The 13,161-nt window shown below is 42.9% G+C and overlaps 1 protein-coding gene across 2 annotated transcripts in view; it reads left to right on the top strand.

The window, feature by feature from the left end:
• LOC117549252 (protein kinase C-binding protein NELL1-like) overlaps positions 1–13,161 on the top strand; it is a 350,120-nt gene that overhangs the window by 142,302 nt on the left and 194,657 nt on the right. The gene's annotated exons all lie outside the window — the stretch shown is intronic.

The following is a 13,161-nucleotide window of genomic DNA, read 5'->3' on the forward strand; positions in this document are numbered from 1 at the left end:
CTGGTATCTAAAGGGTTACATTTGTATCGTTATTCATTATGTAAATTAAACACTTCATGAAAAAATTGAGGAAAAAAATTAGAAAAATATTGATCCGTCATCATTTTATTACAGTTCAAATACAAATATTTCATGTTAACATTCCCAATGTTACTTTTTTTAACAGGGCATTAAGTGCAAATTGAAACTGTTTACAAAATATGAAAATATATTAAAAGATTATACAGATAATACAAAATAGGACCAATGTTGTCAATGGCTGCCTACTCCACTCTCCCCCATCTCATATACGTTTCCAAAGATTTTCCTAATCATGTTTTTTGGTCTCAATTTTTCTGGCTCTTGCTTGATTGTTAGCTAAGCAATGGCTTTGAAGCCAAGTCTTGACATATACCTCTGGTCTGAACTTGTTCAGTGGAGGGCCCGGCCAACACACTTGATGAAAAGCAAGGCTGACATGCTTTTTACCTCTAGGGAGCTTCTAGTTGTGGTTAAAATGTTCATCTGAATAAACCCACGTTCACACTCAGCTGTGGAGATGACCAGAGTGTTCACTGCTTGAAGGAGGGGTTTCAGCTCTTCTGGTGCTGGTGGTATCATTTCATCAACAGTTTTGAGTCTTACCAGCTAGCTAACACGAGAGAAAAACGTAGCTAAACTCCAAACTAAGTTGTTATTGCTGCTTATGTCCATAGATTCCACCTTTGGTGAGTAAAGTAATGAGTAATGACTAAGATTACTGACTCTTGACTTACCTGAAATGTTATTTTTAGTATTTTTAAATATGAAGTCCCTCAGATCGCGTTGTCCTCCTGGTCGCTTGGCCATTGTGATGACCGTTACCTGCGCTTCTGGCATCGATCAAACAGGCGCATCACGGCGCTCTGGCGCCCTCTAGGGCACTCGCATAGCATAGCGTCAGTGACTTGGTAAAAATGTCATTGCATGTGTGCGTGCTCCCTCGCCCACAGTATTTTACTCAAAATGCGCAAAATTAATGTTGAAATAGCAGTAATACCAGTGATAAAATTACCATTGATAAAATTACATAAGGGATGGAAAGGGGGAATGGCAGTTTTAGAAGGGGGATGATTTTGACCGTTTTTATTTCAGGGGGGATGCCATCCCCCCTCATCCCCCCTCAACTCGAGTACTGACCGTAACCAGTGGCATACTAGGAATAAGTGGAATAAGTGTGCAAAATATTAAAATTGTATTTTCGGATCCTGAACGAGACCGCCGCCAGAGCGCGTCTCCCCGTTACCTGCAGAAGGAAGCCATGCACCCAATGCAGCCCCGCTCTCTTTAACTCCAGGCGACTTTCTGCCGCTTTCCTCTGTGGTGCAGTGCTGATCGTTTCACCACAGAGGAAAGCACTTTTAAATTGCAGTACCCATAAGGAGCTGTACAAATGCCGCAGTTTTTGTGTGGCTGTGTCTTTAGTTGAAAGCCCAGGGGCGATCTGCTCATCTCTCATCTAAATAATATGCTACACAGGGGCGGACTGGCCATCTGTGTGATGAACTTTCCTGTCGGCTCCCAGACCGTAGTCGAGGAGGGCAGAAGCAACAAGCTTCAGGTTCAATAACCCACTTTAGCTTAAATGACTGGAGAGAGGCGAGCTCTTCTTGGGAGGCCGTTGCATTTATTTAGTTGTTCTTCTGTTTCACAAAATACATCACAGACCTCTGTTTTTCTGCTTCCTCGTTTCACTTCCAGAAACATGCACACACATTCCCCCCCCCCCCCCCCCCTCTCCGTTGATAATTCACGATCGTCGGCACGCTGATAACAATTTTTTTTTGCAATGGCACTTCATGTCAAAAACCCCTGCCATATACTGTTGTGACCAACTGTTTTGAACTGTACAAGATGTACACACATCTGCTGACAGTATTTTGTATTTTTGTCCATTGTCTCTCTGAAGAACCAACACCTTACCGTGGTGGAGAGGTTTGTGTGCCCTGATGAGCCTGGGGGCTGTGTTTTCTGGAACCTTGTGTTCCTGGTAGGGTCTCCCATGGAAAATTGGTCTCAGGCAAGGGACCAGGTTCAAAGACCTCATGAAAGAAAAACCAAGAAGTGAGAATACCCGGCCCGGAGGAAGGAGGACTTGTCGGCGAGCGTCTGGTGGCCGGGCTTGCCACGGAGCCCGGCCTGGCACAGCCCGAAAAGGCAATGTGGGCAACACCTCCGCTTCTCCGTCCCACGGGCCCACCACCTACGGAAAACAGCGATGGGGTCGGGTGTGCTGCCAGAAGGGTGGCAGTGAAAGCAGAGGGTCTCGACGGACCAGACCCGGGCGACAGAAGCTGGCTTTGGGGATGTGGAACGTCACCTCTCTGGGGGGGAAGGAGCCGGAGCTTGTGCGGGAGGTGGAGCGTTACCAGTTGGATCTGGTTGGGCTCACCTCTACGCACAGCATTGGCTCTGGAACCTTACTTCTGGATAGGGGTTGGACTCTATACTTCTCCGGAGTTGCCCAAGGTGTGAGGCGCTGGGCGGTTGTGGGGATACTCACAAGCCCCCGGTTGAGTGCTTATTTGTTGGAGTTCACCCAAGTGGACGAGAGGGTCGCCTCCCTACGCCTGCGGGTTATGGGGGGCAAAACTCTCACTGTTGTATGTAGGGATGCACCGAATATTCGGCCACCGAAAATTATCGGCCGAAAATGGTTAAAAAGGCCCTTTCGGCTTTCGGCCGAAAGGGTTTTAGCACCGAAAAAATATCACCGAATGTCAGAACAGGCTTACGTTGGTAACCTAACGTGTTGTTGTGATGACGTAATAAAGACGCGGCGACCATGCTCGCGGCTGGCTCACAGGGGGGGGGGAACATTGACCTTTGTCATCGAGATTGCCCTGAGCCTTTAACAAATCGTATTAAATAATCTGATGACAGACTGTAAACAGAATAGCTGAAATTTTAACAAACTAAATAACTCAGTTTCCTCTATTCATTAACCCATGTTTGTATAATGTAGTTAACTCCGTGTGTTGCTGCTAGCATACATAACACCTGACGTGGAAACGTTACTCGTGGATGGGGCTACAGAGCTGCTAGAAAGACGGTCGAACCCGGTGCATTCCTCCGTCTGCATGCGGTGCACTTTTGCTAAATGTTTAGACAAATTGCTCGTGCTTACATGCTAAACTCTTATTGCACTTATGGTAACAAGTATTCTCCACATCGAGACGGGTAAAGTGTAACCACACCTCGGAGCGCGTTCTCTCCGCCATCTCCGCAGTGTGCTCCGCTGCATGTAGCAGCTGCGTGTGTGTAAACTGCCCCGCCCCCTCGCACACAGACGGGGGAGAGAGATCTCGTCTGATCGAAAATACATCATAGACGCATTTGTTGTCTTTGCATATTAGAAACGAGTTGGCGACACTAAGACTGCGATATAATGTTTTTTAGCAATAATACATGACATATATAAATGTACTGTATGCATTCAAAAGTGCTGAATAAATGTTTTATGGACCCATAATAGTGATTATTATTTAAGTTAAGTTTTGCCATAATCATGTCTATTTCCATAATCAGGTAGCTGAACAACATTGGTAAAAGATGTATACATTATATATATATATTTCTATTAATCATTTTCGGCCTTTCGGCATTCGGTTTTCGGCCAACTGTTTCCTATTTTCGGTATCGGTTTCGGCCAAGAATTTCCCATTCGGTGCACCCCTAGTTGTATGTGCTTATGCACCAAACAGAGTTTGTCAATTCAAAAAACGGAGTTCAGAGTATTCGGCCTTCTTGGAGACCCTGGAAAGAGTCCTGTATGGGGCTCCTGAAGGGTACTCTTTAATCTTGCTGGGAGACTTCAACGCACATGTGGGCAATGATGGAGACACTAGTCATGGATTGGCCATAATAAACACCATGTTCGAACATACGGATGCTCATAAGTGTACGTGGTACCAGAGCACCCTAGACAGAACGTCCATGATTAATTTCGTTATCGTATCATCGGACCTGAGGCCGTATGTTTTGGACACTCGGGTAAAGAGAGGGGCGGAGCTGTCAACTGATGACCATCTGGTGGTGAGTTGGGTCGAGTGGCGGGGGGAAGCCTCTGGACAGACCTGGTAAGCCCAAATGTGTAGTGCCAGTGAACTGGGAACCTCTGGAGGAGGCCCAAGTTCAGGAGGCCTTCAACTCACACCTCCGGCGGTGCTTTTCGGGCATCCCTGTGGAGGCGGAGGACATTGAACCAGAGTGGGCGGTGTTCAAAGCCTCTATTGCCGAAGCCGCTGCGGGGAGCTGTGGTCTCAAGGTCTTAGGTGCCTCAAGGGGTGGTAACCCTCAAACCTCCTGGTGGTGAGGGACTGTCATGGTTGACACGTCTCATCAAAGTTGCGTGGAAGTCGGAAACAGTACCGAAGGAGTGGCAGACCGGGGTGGTGGTTCCCCTTTCAAAAAGGGGGATCAGAGGGTGTGGGCCAATTACAGAGGCATCACACTACTCAGCCTCCCCAGGAAAGTTTACTCTAAGGTACTTGAAAGGACGGTCGTCAGGCCGATTGTCGAACCTCAGATTGAGGAGGAACAATGCAGATTCCGTCCTGGTCGTGGAATGACGGATCAGCTTTTTACTCTCGCAAGGATCCTGGAGGGGGCCTGGGAGTACACTTATCCGGTCTAAATGCGTTTTGTAGATTTGGAGAAGGCGTATGACCGGGTTCCCAGGGAGTTACTGTGGGAGGGGTCTCTACTCAGGGCCATCCAATCTCTGTACTCCCAAAGCGAGAGCTGTGTCCGGGTCCTCGGCAGTAAGTCAGACCCATTTCCGGTGAGGGTTGGCCTCCGCCAGGGCTGCGCTTTGTCACCAATCCTGTTTGTAATATACATGGATAGGATTTTGAGGCGTAGTCAGGGGGGAAGGGGTCTGCAGTTCGGTGGACTAAGGATTGCACCACTGCTTTTTGTAAGGATGCCACATGTGCGCCTCCCTAGGGAGGTGTTCCAGGCACGTCCAGCTGGGAAGACCGAGGGGTAGACCTAGGACCAGGTGGAGGGATTATATCTCTTCGATGGCCTGGGAGCGCCTTGGAATCCCCCAGTCAGAGCTGGTTGATGTCGCCAGGGAAAGGAAAGTTTGGGGCTCTCTGCTGGAACTGCTACCTCCGCGACCCGAACACGGATAAGCGGGAAAAGATGGATGGATGGATGGTCTCTCCTTAGCATTTTAAATATGAAATATATTGTGTCCTTTTTAGTTGCAGTTAATCTTGGTCTGAGTGTGTTGGCATTATTTTGCTTCCCAATTTCAGGTGCTTTAGGTATTAATCCTCATTCTCTTTGCAACATTGTTGTCTCGTTGTTTTGCTGACATTGTTATTTTGCGCATGCATTGGTGTCAACAACTCCAAGTGCTTGAATTAAAATATATTTCAACTCTGAACTCAGCGCATCAAGCTTCAAAGGGGTTTTCAATAGTCACAGCCATAGAAACAGTGAAAGCCTCATGTAGTTCTTCCCCAAAAATACCTGCAGAACACTCCTGGCTATAATACAGATGCTCAGAGTACAAAGGGGCCTCAGCTCACTGCACCTGTTGCCTTAAGCATGTCAACTGTGCTGTCTTTGTAAAGTATAGTATACCCAGGATTTTGCAGTTCAAGGATTATATCACAGTGAAGGAAGCACTTATTGATTTATTTAATTCAGTTCAGTTTTCTGCAATGTGGAGCACAAGTCTTGCTCTCTAATGGAGATGAGGAGAAGCAGGTTTCGGGAGGTGTAGGTAGTTGTTTGCTAGTTATTAGTCCAGAAGAAAAAAAGTCTGACAAATATCTGTCTTAGTTCTTAGCTCACTGTTTTAGCTGTCTGATAATATTGGATTATTGAAAATAGTTGTTTTCCCCCTATGGTCATGCATTTCTAACATTTCTGGTTTGTTTAGTGGGAAATATCAGAGGGTTTAAAAAGCCACCCAAACGCTTTTTGTGTTATCACCAGGGTTAATAAATGAAATGTTTTCCCTATCTTGATAGGGTTAGGGTCAGGGTTAGGTCAAGCTTGTTATTTCAGTAAAACCATTGCACTACATGGTATAAAGAGAGGTTGAGAATGTAAAGGCAGGTGTTTGAATGTTGCCAGTGCATGGTTGTTGCCAGTGAAGAAGCTAATACCCCTCTCCTCTGTTTAACTACACTTCCTCCTGTAACTGGCAGAAGGCTCTATTGAAAGGTTGAGTGTTAATAAAGAGCAGCTGGTGGAGTTTTGGTGTGACCTTCGTGTGATGAACGTCCTAAAGTGAGTGGAGAGGAACTCCCCGATGACAAGTTTGTAACTCCTGATGGAGGAAATACTAATAGCTGGTGAACAGGTGCACACAAAACACTGACAAAGTGGTGATAGACATTTATGTACTTTTTGCATACATGTGAAATATATAACTAATTATCAAAGTATTTTGCTGTAAATGCCAACTGTCTTCTTCAGGCAGAAGATGCACACCCACACAGTCACGCACATTCACACATGGAGGTTGCTCGGTACATTACATAACACTCATTTGGCAGACACTAACACACAAAGGGACTTTTTTCCCACTCACAGGCTGCAGTTGAATAATGTTTTTTCTGCTCATGAAGGTTCCTTACTGAGTAAAATGACCCAGATGTATCTACGTGGCAGCCATTATACCAGCAGGACGAATTATCTGAGGAAATCTGCCTTTAAAGCTTGCTTTAGTTCCCCCTTTAGCATAGAATATACTTGACCATTCTTCATCAAAGGAAAGGAGATAATGCAATCCCACGATTTGCCGGGTAACATTCTAAACAATGCCCTATGTAACATCAATTAAGGCTGTTTCAGTTTACACTATGAATACGTTAAAACATCCTTCTTAGAAGGCATGAATCCTATTTCAAATCTTAACCTCAATCAAAACAACTTAGGATGTTGTTTTTTTATTACTGTTTCAGTATTGAAGGCCATTGAGCAGATCACTCAGCATTCAGGGTTTTAAGTCCCTTGCTCAGGGGCACACAAGTTAGTAAAAAATGACTGTAGGTCTGCCATCTGAGCTCTGATACATCCAGTTACGTTTGTTACCTCAGTATCCTTGAGTTTACCACTTGTAATGCTAAAACACACCATGTACCTGTTTACCTTTACCCCAGAGAACCTTCATTACATTGGCATGGTGAAGCATGACTGAATATGTAATACAAAATCCAATATTGGCTCGAAGATAAATTGCCCTTACTCTTATCAGGACATCTCCATCACTCACAGCAACAGAACAGGCCGAAGTTGTGACTGATTGTCCGTGTGGTTTAGTGAGGAGGAGGGGGAGGTGAGCAGGCTCGAGGACAGCTCACTGACTTGATAATTGAGCCCTGGGTTATTCACATGTTGGAACATTTAATGAGTCAACCGTTGAGAGGGTATCCTGTGCTTGGGAGCTTGTTGACTTCATTAAAATCAATAATGGTGTGTAATGATGTGATAAGTGTTGTCTTGTCGGAGAGCAGCAGCAGGGTTTTGACACCCAGCACGATTACCATAATGACAGGGCACCTAGTACTGTAAGGGCATATGCTGTCCGTCTGAATGGCTGAGCCTGGGTCAGTGATCAGGGTGACACAATGAATAATGTGTTGAGAGATGTGCGCCTCTTCTCTTGAGTGTTGCTTCACAAAGCTGATCATCAAAAACCAAACCAGGATATTAAAACTGTATTTTATCATATGTAGGGACTCAGGAACTTCTCCACGCTATAGATAATACCAATATAACGATTGGTCTTTGAGCTGGGTGATTAATTACCAATTTTCTCATTAATGATATTGGTTTCCAATGATTATGACAATTAATAAAACCCTGAGAAAGCCAATAATAAGCCAAATTCGCTTTTTAGTAAGGATCTTGTTCTCTTGGGTTGCATATACAGTGCATATCCTTCACAGTCGCGCTAGAGCCTGTTACTGACTGAAATAAGCTGAAAAATTGACTATAATGTTGAATATGTTGAATAATAATACGTATTACATATTGTCATTTAAAAATGGTTTGTTTAGTTAAAAAGTTCAGCAAAATACACATTTAAAGGTCCCATGTCATGGACATTTCTACTGATCATAATTCCATTGTTGAGGTATACTAAAATAGATTTATATTATGCAATTTTCCAAACTCACATTGGTTTCTCATACAGCATCTCTGTGTAAAGTATGTGTATTCACCGGTATTCACTCTGTCCTAAACAGCTTGTTGGAGCTCCTGCCCCCCCCCCCCCCCCCCCCTCCCTGTGAGCCCAGTATGCTCTGATTGGTCGGGACGTTGCGAGGCTCGTTGCTGCGATCTGAACAAGCGAAACTCATCCTGAGCACACACAAACACTCACAGCCGAAGTAAAAACAATAAGTGTGGCTTGATATTGAGTAAGAAAAAAGTTTATAACGCTGTGAGAATGGGTCTGCGGAGAGCATTTCTCCGCGATCCCAACTTAGCAGCCCGACAAATGTTTTAAACAGTCGTGGTAGAAACCTTGTTTGTTTTAAACATCATAAATACACAAACAACAATGAATACTTACAGGTTGTGTACCCGAATCTCCCGCTGGTCCAAAAAAAGTAGGAACAGCATCGTTCTTCAGTGCCCTACGCTGTACATTAGTGCTGGGGGGAAACGATTATTTTTAAAACGATTAATCGGGCGATTATTTGATCGATTAGTCGACTAATCGAACGATTATTTTTCTGTTGTTCAATTCATAAAAAACGTAATGTAAAAAAAAAATGTTTCACGGTACTGTGTCTCAGGGGATCTTAATATTTAAGAACCTATTAATGTGTTATACCAGATTAACGGAAATAATCTCAGCTAACTGACGATACAAACCATGTTTACCAACACAAAACAAAACACAAGTCTCATAAGAAGCAAACTAAAATGCTATCTAAATGACCCCTGAGCGAAAAATGCTAACGGACATTGGCACAGAACTCAAGATAAAAGTACCCTTATTACTTATCGTAGCTGCACATACAAGATATCCGATTAAAGCTGAGACTCCACAGATTATGTAGGTACATAGTGTCATCACTGAGTGATCCGGACTCGCGACAGGGGAAGCAAATACAGTCATCACAACACGTACCTTCACAGAGCTTCTAGGGAGATCGTCTCACCGCCGTAGCTGTCAATCTGATCAAAATACGTGTTCAATGGCATTAAAATGAGAAAAAACGCGGCTGAATCGGTTAATCCATAGGTTTTTAACGTCTATGTATACAAAAATTATTGAATTTATAATCCATAATTCCATTTGTATGTAAAAATCGGAGAGCAAATGCTAACTGCTAATGGTTGCCACCACAGCTAGCTGCTGCTTCCGGTCCAGCAGCAGTCTCAGTGAGATATAAATATATAAATATCTTTGCGTTTTGGACTAACTTTAAAATATTCCCATGCTTTTGAAGACCTAGGGCGAGATGTTTTTGTTTGAGGGCTTCGTGTGCAATCCTGTGAGGAGGAGGTGATAGCCGTTTCAGTCTCCATTGTGTTAGAAGTGCGATTGCAAACTGCTTGTTGCTTTGGGTGACCCACGTGTGTGTGGCGACCATATATACAGTCTATGGTGGCGACGCGTCGACGCGGAAATATGTCGTCGACGATATTTTGAAGTCGACGTCGTCGACGCGTCGCTACAGCACTACTGTACATATCTGGCATGAATCGCTGAAAGGTTTGGGAAGCTTTGTTTCGTGAAATGCTGGCAGGGGGTGTGGCCTCTGGGTATTCACACGTCACAGTACTCGGGAAGTAAACAATGGAAAATGAGAAATCTCCAACGAGGCGTTTTGGGGCAGCATAGACTGTGTTAGAGTTTTACTCGCTACAGGGTGTACTTTGAGGGTTTGTGACTCTGCAGACCGTTTACATGCATACAAACCTTCATAACACACAAGGGGATGGGTAATAACCGGAAAAGCATGACATAGGCCCTTTAAAGTACTTCCTTTTTAGATCTTCTTTTTTCCGCCTTTGCACATCTCCATTTCAAAATCTATTTCAACATCATCGTCACACAATGCTAAATTACAAAGAACAGCATGTGGTTGTCAAAACTTGTCTCAAACAAACTCATTACTTTTTGATCAATAACTAGTCTAATATCCAGGATTCTCAAGGAAGGAAGTAGGAACCAAATGATATGTTTAAAAGCAACTTTTAGTCTGTTATTGGGTTCTTAGGATTTCTCAGTTCCTGGGACCATTTGGTCAACAAAGGCCATAAGCAAACAAACCCAGGCTTAATTTTTAGGTCATCAATTCACCCTAATATGCATGTCTTTGGGCTGTGACAGGAAACTGGAGCAGCTGGAGGAAATTCTAACACACACACACACACACACACACACACACACACACACTACAGACTTTCTTCCTTTGAGCCAGCCTTTTATTTTAATGAGCAATTGTCATACATCAGCCAGTGGGAGTCAAAAGAGGGTCACATGTGCTTACCTTACAATGTCTGGCTTGAGGATTGCTAGTCATTCATATGCAGTAATTCATTGTCTTTTTCTGCCTAATGTTATTTCAGAGTACAGGGGTCCAGAACCAATCACAACATGCACCAGCCAGAAGGAAGAGATCAAACTAAATGAACCTCTAACATTGCCACCACTGAAAGATCTCTGTGATGTAGAAAATACACCCAATATTTCCAAATGCGGCCAAAATATTTAGTAAGCAGAAACAGTGTTATTAACACCCAAGCAGGTGTTTCCTTACACTTCTGCTTTTTACCTGACATGAGTTTGAGCTACGCACTTGCAGAATTGCTCCCGTTTTAATGTTTTGAAGAAAACCAAATACAATCTGTGGGTGTGATTGGCAGTAGGCTAACCAGTCTTCTTATCTGCAGACACAGGATATATAATCACAGACGGATGCTCCCATCACATCGCCCCACCTTGGAGGCCACTCTGTCCGCAAAGCCTCTGTGAAAGGAGCTATCAGGCTATTAATCACAGCTATACGCCGTGCCGCAGCTGTCACCTGGCTGCTAATGTGCCGGTGCACGTACCACTGCCATCAGACCAGAGAAGGATAAGTTCAGCGGTCACTCTGACTTTTTTTATTTTATGCATCATCCATGCTTAGTGTTGCATTACCATGCCTCCACTCGCTTTCATTTCTCGTGTTTTTCTTTTACCCAGCTATCAAGGGAAAAACATTATTTTATCTTAACTATCTTGTTAGCGGACAGAATGTCAGGGGCAGCATTAACATACGCAGGGCATTCTGCTGCTGGACTAATTTGGTTTTCAGTGTATGTATGTACATTCAGTTCATTACTATTGACAATATCTCAGTTCAGGCCCTGATTATGAGAAGCCCTGATATGAGTGCTTTATTATCATATTCATTCAACCTGTATTTAACCTTGCTGCAGTTTTACCACTAAATTATGTAGCTGTCGCTTCTGACCCGGTCAGTCTCAAATCACTTGGGAATTGTTACAGTATATAAGAGCTTGGAAGATTAACGACTAATATATTTATTGTTTGACTGCAAATAGTTTTTTTATTTAAAAATGGCAGAAAATGCCTTTTTAAGAGGCCCTATTATGCTTTTGGGGTTTTCCTTTTGCGCTTTTATTGGCTGGCTCTTCAACACATTGTACTTGATAGGCTAAGGGGCGGGACATCTCTAAGTGACTTACAAATAATAACAGAGCAGGGTAAAGTATGAGGCAGTATGAGAAAGATAAAGTACTTTATGAACATTAAAGCATGTAAATATGTCACAGTAAAGGCACAACATACAAACATAAACCTGAAAGGAGCATAATATGCCTCTTTAAATGTGGAGATGTTCTTCTATTCTGTTTTAAATCTTGTTAAACTGAATATTACGGTGGCCCTGAAGTGCAAGTCAAAACAGCATTTCACAAAACACTAAAGCATTTCAGAAAACACCACAGCATTTCAACTTTCACATTAATTGTTAGATGCTTTTATCCAAAGCAACTTCCACACTCAATACTGTGGGCAATCCCCACAGGAGTAATTTGGGGTGAAGTGTTTTATTGTGAAATGCTGTGGTGTTTCCTGAAGTGCTGTTTTGACTTGCACTTCAGGGCCACCGTAGAATATATTTGGATTGGCAGAACAAAGTATTTAAAGACAGCTTTGACCTTCAGAAAGTGGACTGTACATGTTTAAATGTTTTTTGACATTTTATGGATTCATCGATAAAATAATTGGCGGATACATTTAAGATGGAAATAATCTGCAGTTGCAGAGCTAATGTTTATAGCTAAAGGAAGTTCCCCAAATGCAGCTGTGCACATGTAAATGTTTGATAATCAGTTACATTTTGATTCAAATATTGTTCTCAAATATTAAATATATAACGAATTGACACTTATTGAAAGAAATAAGCAATGCATTATAACGTTTCTCAAAGAACAATCAGCATCAGCAGGATGAAGGGACTCAGTTGGACATCTGTTTTTTTCAGTTTATTTTACATTTCCTGAAGAAGAAAAAAACATGTGTGAACGGAGCATACTGTTTGTGTTTCCTGTCAGGGTAAAGTAACATTGAGAATTCAGTGTGACCCATTAACTGACTGACACATCAGCTTTGTTTATTAAAGTGTGGATTGATTTACATGATCATTACCACGATTTATAGTTGGCAGATTGTATTTATTCAATTGTATTGAATCTCTAAAGCTCTCAATAGAGAGTTTGAGAGCAGCTTTGTTTCACACCTTTACGCAGGTGTAATGACTTAAAGGTGGGGTAGGTAAGTTTGAGAAACCGGCCCGAGATACACTTTTTGTTATATTCCATGGAAAGCTCTTAACATCCCGATAGCAATGAATATCTGAAGTACTTTGACAAAAAGTAAGTAAAGAATTTTTTCTTCCTCATATTGATATCCTGAACAATCTGTGCTATTGCTGTAAAGTGTCTCTACTGTAGGCTATTTTTATTATATGTACAGCACTTTGGCTCGACCAAAAATCGTTTATAAAAGTGCTATATAAATAAAACTTGATTTGATTTGAAAAAATCCATAAAAAAACGTCATCTGTGGAAGCCGTAGTGCTGTAAAAAGCACGACCAATCATTTTAGCCGGCCCAGCTAAAGTAACTGGATGGCCTACCTGCCTGTCA

Source organism: Gymnodraco acuticeps, unplaced genomic scaffold (assembly GCF_902827175.1).
Source record: "Gymnodraco acuticeps unplaced genomic scaffold, fGymAcu1.1, whole genome shotgun sequence".
Taxonomy (NCBI): domain Eukaryota; kingdom Metazoa; phylum Chordata; class Actinopteri; order Perciformes; family Bathydraconidae; genus Gymnodraco; species Gymnodraco acuticeps.